Below are 11,632 nucleotides of genomic sequence, written 5' to 3'. Positions count from 1 at the left end.
TCTTGGGTTCCTCCCTTCGCTTGTCTCATGCTCTGTTGGCACAGAACATATAGCTTGGTTTGACCATCAATGGAATGAGGTATAAAGTGTGGTTAAGATTTTAAATTAAACTTGGGTTGACCATTAATGGAATATGGCGTAAATATGAGAAGTCGTGATGCTTCATGCACTCATTGAGAGAGTAACGCCTTTTTCAATTACCTTAAAATTTAATTCTTTCTTATGCAGCTCACGAGCTTTGGAAAAATAGAACCCACACCTTTGAGCTTTAAGGCACGCCCAGTTATGGCAACTTTAGAAGCATGTTTTATGGGTATATTTGAAGAAACAACACCTTCCCAATTTGGATTGATGGAGAAAATCCCATTGAGGACCACTAATTTCCTTTTCGATCTGTTGTGTTGATCTTTCTACTTATCCGCTGATCTGGAGGCATTTGATTGCAAATTCAGTTACAACAAATGACCATACCCATTCTGGAAACAACTAAATTGTTGCGGAATCTTCTATGGATGTATTCAGTTGGATAAGGATTATCATTGTTGTCATGCCATAAAAGCATTCAATTTTGATAATGGTTATCCAATTTTTCCAGCGAACCACATACTGCTAAATCTATCTTACCTTTGTGTTGTAGATAGAGGCTATGCATAATTAGCTCAGTAAGATCATTTTAAAGAGTGCCTATATCCATTACATTATTGGGTCTAAGTTTATTGATATTGGGTTTTACCTTCTTTGGTAAGGAAACTGTGTAGAATATATGTTCTATTAAACAACCCATTCGATTCTTCTGTCGTAAGGGAGTATAAAGAAAGGGATTTCTTTGCAAGGTATTCAAAGATCAATGATGGTGAAGAGTCCAAGAAAATTGATGGAACTCCATGTGGGTATTCTGTGAGCAATAACTTTATAGCCATCAAACTCAATGCAAAGGCTCCATATTCATTCTAAAAGGACCCTGGTCTTCCTTACAAGCACACAAAACATCCCCTTTACTGCAAGCTCAACAGAATAAACTGTTGTTTCTCATTCCTTATGCTGCATTGTAATTTTGGAAATCAGAGGTTGCATGGATTGAGGGTTAGTTTTCTTTTGGAATGAGGATGGGATTTCGATCAGAATCCAAATTTTGTAAAGAGGTGGGCCTACATCGACATATCTATGTACAAGTAATGTGTTGGAACATTCTCAGTACAAAGGAACTCGATAATGAAACTAGGAGGGATGGTGTTGAGTGTATCTCCCTCATGGATGGTTAATCCAATAAAGACAAGTCCACCATGATCATGTGTACGTAGGAAGGCCAACATAACTCATATCCTTGGTTGGTCAACCATTAGTAAGATTCTGAGAGACCTCAGTTGACGAGAAAGGCTCGACCATTCTATTAGCTTGAAATTGGAAGAGTGATATAGTGTCAAGGAGTTTCCTTCTGACAAAAGACATTGTTTTCACTTTGTTTTGAGACAGTTGAAACACATTTGTCAAGTTTAATTTTTTTTGTTAAAATTGATAAAATTCATTTTTGTAGACCGTAGTGCCAAAAAGGGGGCTAGTTTTGTTTATTTACAATGAAAATCTGCTATTGAATCTGAGTAAGATAATGTGGAAGTAATGTGAGCCACTGGTTTTGAATTCCCATAGTTTTGAGCTCCCAAGCTTCCTATTCTTATATTACCAACAATGCGCATGTAAGAATATTATCAATCCCAAATTTTTACTACAAATAACACACCAAGTTGTTGCGTTAGCAAGCTAGAATTTCTTTGACTCTGACATACGAGGTAATTTTTTTATGGTAAGACTCTCTCAGAGGTCATTCATGTCCAGGTTCATGGTTATTTCGTTGCATGTTTTATTATAAATATTATGATAGATATATATATGCCACCATTAATGGAAAATACGTATTCTTAGTTTTAGATGCACAATTGTTCAATTATTGTATGTATTGATGAGGACTACGTTTCACGTAATTTATTTTGTACAGATTAATGTGTGGGAAACATCAAAACATGTATAACCTCGTTGACATATATGCCACTTTTTGTTGCAATACTTAGTTGCAATTTCCTTGATGGCAACGATACTAGTTTCAAATTATTCTACAAAATCTCAAGTAGTCATTACATAAAACAAGATTAAATGACGTGTGGGAACTTTGTGTATAAATGAACTATAGAGAAATGTGTGTACAGTTTTATAAGAGCTAGTTTTTATCCATAAAGCATCCCATACGAATACCTTTTGCTATTTTACATTGCTCTGGGAAGGATTTGTTTTCATCCTTCTTGTTTGCATATAATGAGTGTTGTGGATGAATGAGGTCGTTCTCATACGATGAGTTTGTGGAGGAATGATAATAATGTATGGCTCACTTGTGTGGAGCTGCATTGTGTGCTTTCATGAATGGATGGCACAAATTCTCACTATTTATCATGGTTTAAATTTGATTTAAGATACTTTACAATGGGTATAGTCGAGCTTCATAAATGACCCAGGATGGATTTAATCCTTGCACTTATATTGAATTTCTCAAGTCTAAGTATTGGGTAGCTATAGTAGCATTGTGGGGAGAGGGAACCCTAAAAGGTTATATGGAAAAAAATAAATCTACAATGTGTTATATAACATAGAACCCTGTAGTGTTGTAGTGGAATAGAGAGTAATGTAAAGAAATGACACGAATTAACACATTGATTATTTCAATAAGTATAAATGGTCAAGCATAAATTGGTTACTATTTTATTGTGTTACTTATTGAGTGTTATAATTTACATGCAATTAAGTGGGATTCTATGCTAAGAGTGTTAATGAGATATCCAATTAGATAACATGTAGTACATACGTAAGAAGAATATATATCATTGAAATTGAGGTAAGAGAAGGCTCAAATACTAAATGCCTCAATATAGGAGGAGTAAAGCGTATAACCAACTTTAGGAAGCATAACTAATATATTATGTAATGAAAGCTATCAATAAATAATGGTGGTGAATAAGTGATTTTTAAAGTATGGTTATGGTATTAAAAATTTCATGGATTTTAGTGATATGGTCATCATATTATTCTACTCATATTAAAATTAAATTATGAATTGTATGATTGCTATGTAAGGACATAGTTTAATAAAATACAAACTAATGTCGTAAAGATAGTCGAGTCAATGACATAACTTAATCGAATAAAGTTTATACTTCTAGAGGTCTTAAGAAATGATGAAAGATGAAGGGAAGAAATGTTGAACTCTTATGAGGTAACTGGCAAACAAAAAAGATAAAATAGACAATTGTTTTTTACATAGATCATGGCCAACATGAGGAAAAATAAAAAATAAAATTATATAGATGGAATCTATATAATTCATAGGAAATAAGTTCATCGCATTCTATCAAAAGTATCTGAAATTGATGCTTAATTAATTAGTTTCCAACCTAGAACAAATTATGAAGGTTTATCTTCATGAAATTTCCATGAAATATCATTAAGCTCATTAAAGATAGGTCCTTGTACGTGGTATGAGACTATATATTTTTATTATCTAAAATTCTCTTTCAATTTAATATTGTTGTGTTTATTGGTGCATGTACATGTAATTATGCCATTCATTTTTGGATATGGTTGTGCCACTGGTTGAACCGTTTAATTCACCTTTATTGGGAAAATGCTCCAAATATGCATTTTTTTGAAGGGAATTAAACCTTACTAGGTCATTATTCAAAATATTCAGTAGCAACATGCAAACTTAATATGATACGCATAGTTTAAAAGTTACAGGTTTCTTTTTGCAAAAAGCAATATCCTGATAATTTTAACTAGGATATGCAAGAGGCACAAGTTATATTTCCAATATAGACTAAGCTAGGGTCATATTTCTAAAGGGTAGGCACACATGTAATACAACTCATTGTATACATGTTGAAGAAGACATTATACAGTAATAATTTCATGACCTTCATAAGTAGGACAATGGGACTGGCACCCAAAAAAACATTTAGTGTAAATACATAATACGAGTGTAAAAGCAACTCCTAGCGCTTCTCAATTATTAACAGAAAGACAATATTAAGATTAAGGGAAAATTCTCAAAGTTCACTCAAATTCTAATGTGTCAATTTTTTCAACTTAAAGTAAGCAAACTCAAGCTCCACAACCTTGATGTGCCTATCAATCCATGTATAGATGGGTTTCTGTTAATATCTCACAACTAGGAGCCTTTCAAATTGACAACAAGAAGAAGATTCTTCCAGTAGAATGACTGTAGATCTTATAAATGTACTCATTTTGGGGAGTGATAAGAATAAAATTATTTTTGTTATTATATTATATAAAAACAAAGTATACTTGCAGACTAGATATGGTGATGCTTGATGCATTTGAAGTAGAAAATCATAACGACTAATAAGAATTGTACCCAAGATTCGGAGCATGAGTGGTCTGAATTAGTTAAAAAAAAATTGGTAAACCAAAAGGTTTCGCATTAATGTAGCTTATGGTGATCTAAGGATCTTATGTCAGTAGTCAAATAATACATGCATCAGGTAAGATAAGGGAGGAGATAAGAAACCATGCAACAACTCATCGCTAAATTAATAGGATGGCTTCACTATATTGATGGCTAAGTGGTATTGGTAATAGATATCATTGTGTAAAAGGATAAATGGTTTGATAAAATCCTATATAGTAATCTTTTCAAAGAAATGGACAATCATACAATCTAAGATGCATATTTTGTACCACTATTTCCAATCAAGAAATATGGGAGAAATCTACCTGTCATATTGCATTGATAGTATTGTATATTTTTGAATATGACAACATAACAATTATTTCATAAACAAATTATTTTAAGGAATTTAATAATTGATTAATTATATTCTACGAGTTCTTGATCTAGTGTTAAAGTGGGGTATCAACATGCTAATGACCTAGGTCCACACCCTGGTGCACATAGTGCCTAAAAACTTAGTGGGTGTGGAATTGAGAACATTGTAACCTTAAGTTATGACTCATGTATGGGAGGTGTATGTACTTGCATACTGATTGTTCAATTGGTTTTAGATATACACTGAATTATTCATGGGAAACAAGGTGTTGGAAGTAGTGTTAAAAAGAGAAAACATGAAATCATATGACATAACTAGTTTATGTGTGGAGTACTTTTGAGTACCAAACAATTATTTTCTTGGTTAAAGACAAAGTTAAGGTTGTTATTAGACTGAAAATATAACATTGAAGTCCATATTGGACTAACTATCTAGTCAATAGTATGCTTTGTGATTAAGCGACAATCATATTCCGTTGTTATTAAAACCTTATCTAAGGGACAGATTCAATCCTGATACTATAACTTATTTGGATTGTAAATTTGTATTATTCATAACTACATCTATAATTTGTGTTAGATTTAGGCTTCTGTGGAGGTTTCTTGTAGCTTCATGACCCGGATTATCCACAGTTTCTTGTTCATTTTGCCAACGTTTCAAACCCCAAAGGAGGTCCATCATCAGGATGAAACAGAAAAAATATGAATGAGAAATTATTATTATTGAGAGAAGAGAGCAAGCGACCTGGATGTAAATAAACTAAGAACCCTAATTTTATATAATGGCCGACACATGATATAATTTTATTATTAATTTAATTTATATAAATCTTAATTGATTAATTCTTTTTATTAATTAAATTAGTTTATTTATTAATTTTATTATTATTTTATTTTTCAATTGGTTAGTTAGTAAATTTTTGTTTTTAATTAATAAAATAAATTTGTTTATTATCAATTAATAAGACTTTCTTATTTCCCTTTAATTTTAATTTAAAATTTTTAATCCAAATGAATTTTTTGTTTGATTAAAATTATTATTTCTTTTAAAAAAAAATTATTTTAATTTATTTAAAATTCTTCATACCAATTGAATTTTTATTTTTTAATTTTTTGTTTGATTAAAATTATTATTTCTTTTAAAAAAAATTATTTTAATTTATTTTAAATTCTTCATACCAATTGAATTTTTATTTTTTAATTGATTAAAATTATTTAATTTTTATTTTTAAATAATTGATTAAAATTATTTAATTTTTATTTTTAATTGATTTAAATTATTTAAAATTGAATTCTTATTTTCATTAAATTTAATTTCAATTTTATTAAAAAAAAAATTCTCTTTCATTAAAAAAAATGTATTTAATAGATTAAATCAAATTAAATTAAATTAATTTAATTTATTAATTTGATTAAAAGATTTTGATATTTGAATATAATTAAAATTATTATACATAATTAAAATTATTATACATAAGATTAACTTCAAATTCATTTCTTTTTATTTAAGAATTAATTTTATTTAATATAATTAATTAAATTAAATTAGATTTAATTAATTTAATATAATTAATTAATTAAATTAAATTAAATTAGATTAAATTAATTAAATTAATTAGATTAATTTAATTAATTAAACCATTAATTTAATTAATATAATTAATTAAATTAAATTAAATTAATTAAATTAAATTAAATTAATTAGATTAATTTTATATAATTGTTTAAATTAATTAATTAAACTTACTGAATGAACGACCCCTTATTTTGATCTTATGCTTCCAAGGGTCCGGGGGGGTTTATTTGCTTGATCAGAGGAAGCCAATTTCCACTGATTTCACTCCCATTGTCCCTGTTGAGGTTCTGAGGAAACTTCATAATTTCAATGGCCTCTCTGATTTTCCTTTTATGATAGTTGTCCTCTCTTGCAATTACCCTTGCGTCTTCCAAACACACATGATGTTTGGTCTTGGACGAGTGCTCCGCAAGGGCCGATGAGCGGGATCTTTCATTCTTTATGTCAGCGGCATGCTCTTTAAGTCTTATTTTCAGAGACCGACCTGTTTCCCCAATATAACACTTGCCACATGAGCAATCGATCTTGTATACTCCCTTGAGTTGTTGTCGATCAATGTTATCCTTAACTGACCTCATCATTTGCCTTATCGTTCCACATGTTGTAAATTGAGTGTCTATGTTCTTCTTCTTTAAAATTTTCGCAATCTTATCTGTAATTCCTTGGATGAATGGAAGGTAAACTTTCCCTTGATATTCCTTCTTGCCTCGAGGGGGATGCTCAGAGAGGGCCCTATCCTGAGCCCTTCTTATAGCCTTCTTAATGCTCCACTCCTTGTATCCAATGTTTTTGAAGACAGAGGTTAAGTGTTCAATCTCATCCTTTATGTGATCAGGGTCAGAAATCCTGAAAGCCCTCACAGCCAGGGTATTTAAGACGCCGGATTTTTGGGAGGGATGATGGTAAGAGTCAGCATGAAGATAGCTATCAGTATGAGTTTTCTTCCTGTAGACCTGGTGTCCCAAAGTACCATCCTCTTTTCTACTGATCAGAACGTCCAGAAAGGGGATCTTACCATTCTCCTCAAGCTCCATCGTAAATTTGATTTCGGAAGATATAGAGTTAAGGTGATTGAAGAACTTCTCAAGCTCAGCCCTACCATGAGTCCAATTCAGGTTGGTGTCATCGACAAATCTTTTCCACCATGCTGGCTTCAGGTGGAATGAGTCAAGGGCTTTTCTTTCAAAGTACTCCATGTATAGGTTGGCCACGATAGGTGAGAGCGGGGAACCCATGGCGACTCCAGAAATTTGTTCATAATAGTGATCTTGGAAACTGAAAAAAGTGGACCGCAAACAGATTTCTGCAAGCTTCGTTGTTTCAGGATCGGTGGCCATCTTTATAACTTGAACAGCTTCATCAAGAGGAATCTTTGTGAACAAAGATACGACATCAAAGCTTACAAGAATATCATCCTTATGCACTCTTTTATTCTTAATGAGCTTTACAAAATCACTTGAGTCTTTTATAAAAGAGTCAGTGTTACCAACCAAAGGTTTTAGGATCTTAGCTACATACTTGGCTAATTCATAGGTAGGGGAACCAATGGTGTTAACAATTGGTCTAAGGGGAACCCCTTCCTTATGGATCTTTGGTAATCCATAGATTCTAGGAATAACCTCACAGGAGGGAATCAGCTTCTTTTTTAGTTTATCCTCCAGGTTGGTTTCCATGATAGCTTTCTTGACCTGCTTTATCACCTTGGGAATAGGGTTGGAGTTGACTCTTCTGTAACTACCACAACCCAAATGCTCATTCATTTTGTGTATGTAATCCTCCTTATTCATCACAACGGTGGCGCCACCTTTATCAGCTTTAAGAACAACTATCTTATCATTATTCCGGAGAGATCTAAGAGCCTCTCGCCCCTCTTTACTCAAGTTACTCTTTGGGCGTTTAGACTTCAACAAAGCTAGGGAACATTCCTGTCTTAATACTTCCCTGTCGTTTGAGGAAAGACCTTGAGTCCCATTCTCAATATTGCAAATGATGTTTTCAAAGGGAATGTTCTTAGGAGAGACTGCAAATCCCAATCCCTTGCTCAAGATTTTTAACTCTTCAGGGCTGAGAATTATGGATGAGAGATTCACAACCTTCTTATCATGCTTATTGGGAACAATGGGGTTCCTTATAACAAACATATTATTGTCCGAATTATCGCTGGCAGCTCCCTGGCTTGAATTGGTTTCAGCATCAAGATCTATATCATCAAAGTTGCTTCCATTCTTATAAACATTAAAATCATTCATCATTCTATTAGGGTCATTGTTAATGTTCTTAGTTTCAACATCTTTAAATATATTAAAATCGTTCTTCTTATTGTTGTTAGTTTCAACATCTTTAAATATATTATAATCGTTCTTCTTATTGCTGCTGGAATCGAAAGAGACCTTACTGCCTGCGCTTTCCTCCATAGCACATTTGGAATCGTTACTGCTGCTGGAAGTGTGCTCCACAACGCAGGATATCAATCTGTCTGCGTGCTCATTCAAGATTGCTGCTTTTTCCTCCATAGTAATTTTGGTTTCCTCCATAGTAATTTTGGTATCCATATCTGCGCGTTCATTACATACAACTTGCTCCTGAACAGCGTGCTTTACCTGTGGATCAGGTTGAACAGCGTGTATTAAAGGTTGAACTACCGCGTGCTTACAGTCCTGCTCCACTCCAGCGTGTTTGTTACCCATAACTTTACCCATAACTGCGTGCTCATGTATTACAGCGTGTTCATTACAAACCACATTGAAATTAATTACTGGCTGATCGATTACTGCGTGCTCCTCATTGCCATTTACTTGAACAGCGTCCTTGATCTCTAATGGATGAACAACGTGTGTAGCTTCAGCGAATTCTCTTCCAGTGTTAGCGCTGTCCAGATATTCTGCTGCTGGTGAAGCGTTGTCATAGCAAATGCTCAACTCAGTGAAACCCACGCCTTTCTCCAACCTGGCCAGCTTCCTGGACTGTCTTTCCCTGGCGATTCTACCCTCTGACTGGGCCTTCAATGCAGCTTTTGCATCAATTATTTTCCAAAGATCAAAGCTGATCTTCTTAGTTAGTTTCAGATGGGAGGAAAGGGCCAAGCGATTAAGCCTGTCTAAAGCAGCTCTGGTTCTTTTAATTTCACTCCGAATTAGGGCCAAACTTAATCTCAAAAACGACTTATTATTATAATGATTAAAAAGTCTATGATTAATCCTGGCAAAAGGAGGAATGATTTTCAAGTTCCTACATTGCTTCAGAAATTGCAGGTCCGCAATTCTCCTCTCAATTTTTATCCTTAGGATTTCGAGAAGACAGATCTCCTTCCATGTTTCCCCTCCGTACAGGGAAGTTATGTTAGATTTTAGGCTTCTTTGGATGTTTCTTGTAGCTTCATGACCTGGATTATCCACAGTTTCTTGTTCATTTTGCCAGCGTTTCAAACCCCAAAGGAGGTCCATCATCAGGACGAAACAGAAAGAATATGAATGAGAAATTATTATTATTGAGAGAAGAGAGCAAGCGACCTGGATGTAAATAAACTAAGAACCCTAATTTTATATAATGGCCGACACATGATATAATTTTATTATTAATTTAATTTATATAAATCTTAATTGATTAATTCTTTTTATTAATTAAATTAGTTTATTTATTAATTTTATTATTATTTTATTTTTCAATTGGTTAGTTAGTAAACTTTTGTTTTTAATTAATAAAATAAATTTGTTTATTATCAATTAATAAGACTTTCTTATTTCCCTTTAATTTTAATTTAAAAATTTTAATCCAAATGAATTTTTTGTTTGATTAAAATTATTATTTCTTTTCAAAAAAATTATTTTAATTTATTTAAAATTCTTCATACCAATTGAATTTTTATTTTTTAATTGATTAAAATTATTTAATTTTTATTTTTGATTAAAATTATTTAATTTTTATTTTTAATTGATTAAAATTATTTAAAATTGAATTCTTATTTTCATTAAATTTAATTTCAATTTTATTAATTTTTTTTTCACTTTCATTAAAAAAAATTATTAATTTTTTTTTATTTAATAGATTAAATCAAATTAATTTAATTTATTAATTTGATTAAAAGATTTTGATATTTGAATATAATTAAAATTATTATACATAATTAAAATTATTATACATAAGATTAACTTCAAATTCATTTCTTTTTATTTAAGAATTAATTTAATTAATTTTATTTAATATAATTACTTAAATTTAATTAAATTAGATTTTATTAATTTAATTAAATTAATTAAATTAATTAATTAATTAAATTAAATTAGATTAAATTAATTAAATTAGATTAAATTAATTAAATTAAATTAATTAGATTAATTTAATTTAATTTAATTAATTAAACCATTAATTTACTTAATTTAATTAATATAATTAATTAAATTAAATTAAATTAATTAGATTAATTTTTTATAATTGTTTAAATTAATTAATTAAACTTACTGAATGAACGACCCCTTCATTTGGATTAAAAATTTTAAATTAAAATTAAAGGGAAATAAGAAAATCTTATTAATGGATAATAAACAAATTTATTTTATTAATTAAAAACAAAAATTTACTAACTAACCAATTGAAAAATAAAATAAACTAATTTAATTAATAAAAAGAATTAATCAATTAAGATTTATATAAATTAAATTAATAATAAAATTATATCATGTGTCGGCCATTATATAAAATTAGGGTTCTTAGTTTATTTACATCCAGGTCGCTTGCTCTCTTCTCTCAATAATAATAATAATTTCTCATTCATATTCTTTCTGTTTCGTCCTGATGATGGACCCCCTTTGGGGTTTGAAACGTTGGCAAAATGAACAAGAAACTGTGGATAATCCGGGTCATGAAGCTACATCTATAATTGTTTGCATATTTCTGTGGTGTGGTTTTTAGATTCCAGGCTCAGATATTCCACAGTATTCATTTTTATGTTGTCTACATTTCAAGTCTAAAACAAGACTCATCCTCACGACTGAATCTACAAAGAAAAGAAAGAGCATTATAAATATGAAATGGAGTGTTGTCAATGTGGGGCGCTGAACATATTAAGGTAAATAATTACTTACTTTATAGAATCTTTATTATTTTTATGTCATATAATTAATAATAAAAAATTATTTACAAGTTTTTTATTCTATTTAATTTTTTAATTTAGTCCTTTAATTTTTGCTAATATTTATTTTAATCTGAGTTATATTATACTCATTTAATAT

Source organism: Pinus tabuliformis, chromosome 7, assembly GCF_031772625.1.
Source record: "Pinus tabuliformis cultivar Carrire ecotype Pingquan chromosome 7, CPIR1, whole genome shotgun sequence".
In the NCBI taxonomy this organism is placed as follows: Eukaryota; Viridiplantae; Streptophyta; class Pinopsida; order Pinales; family Pinaceae; genus Pinus; species Pinus tabuliformis.
This window is presented reverse-complemented; position numbering follows the sequence as displayed.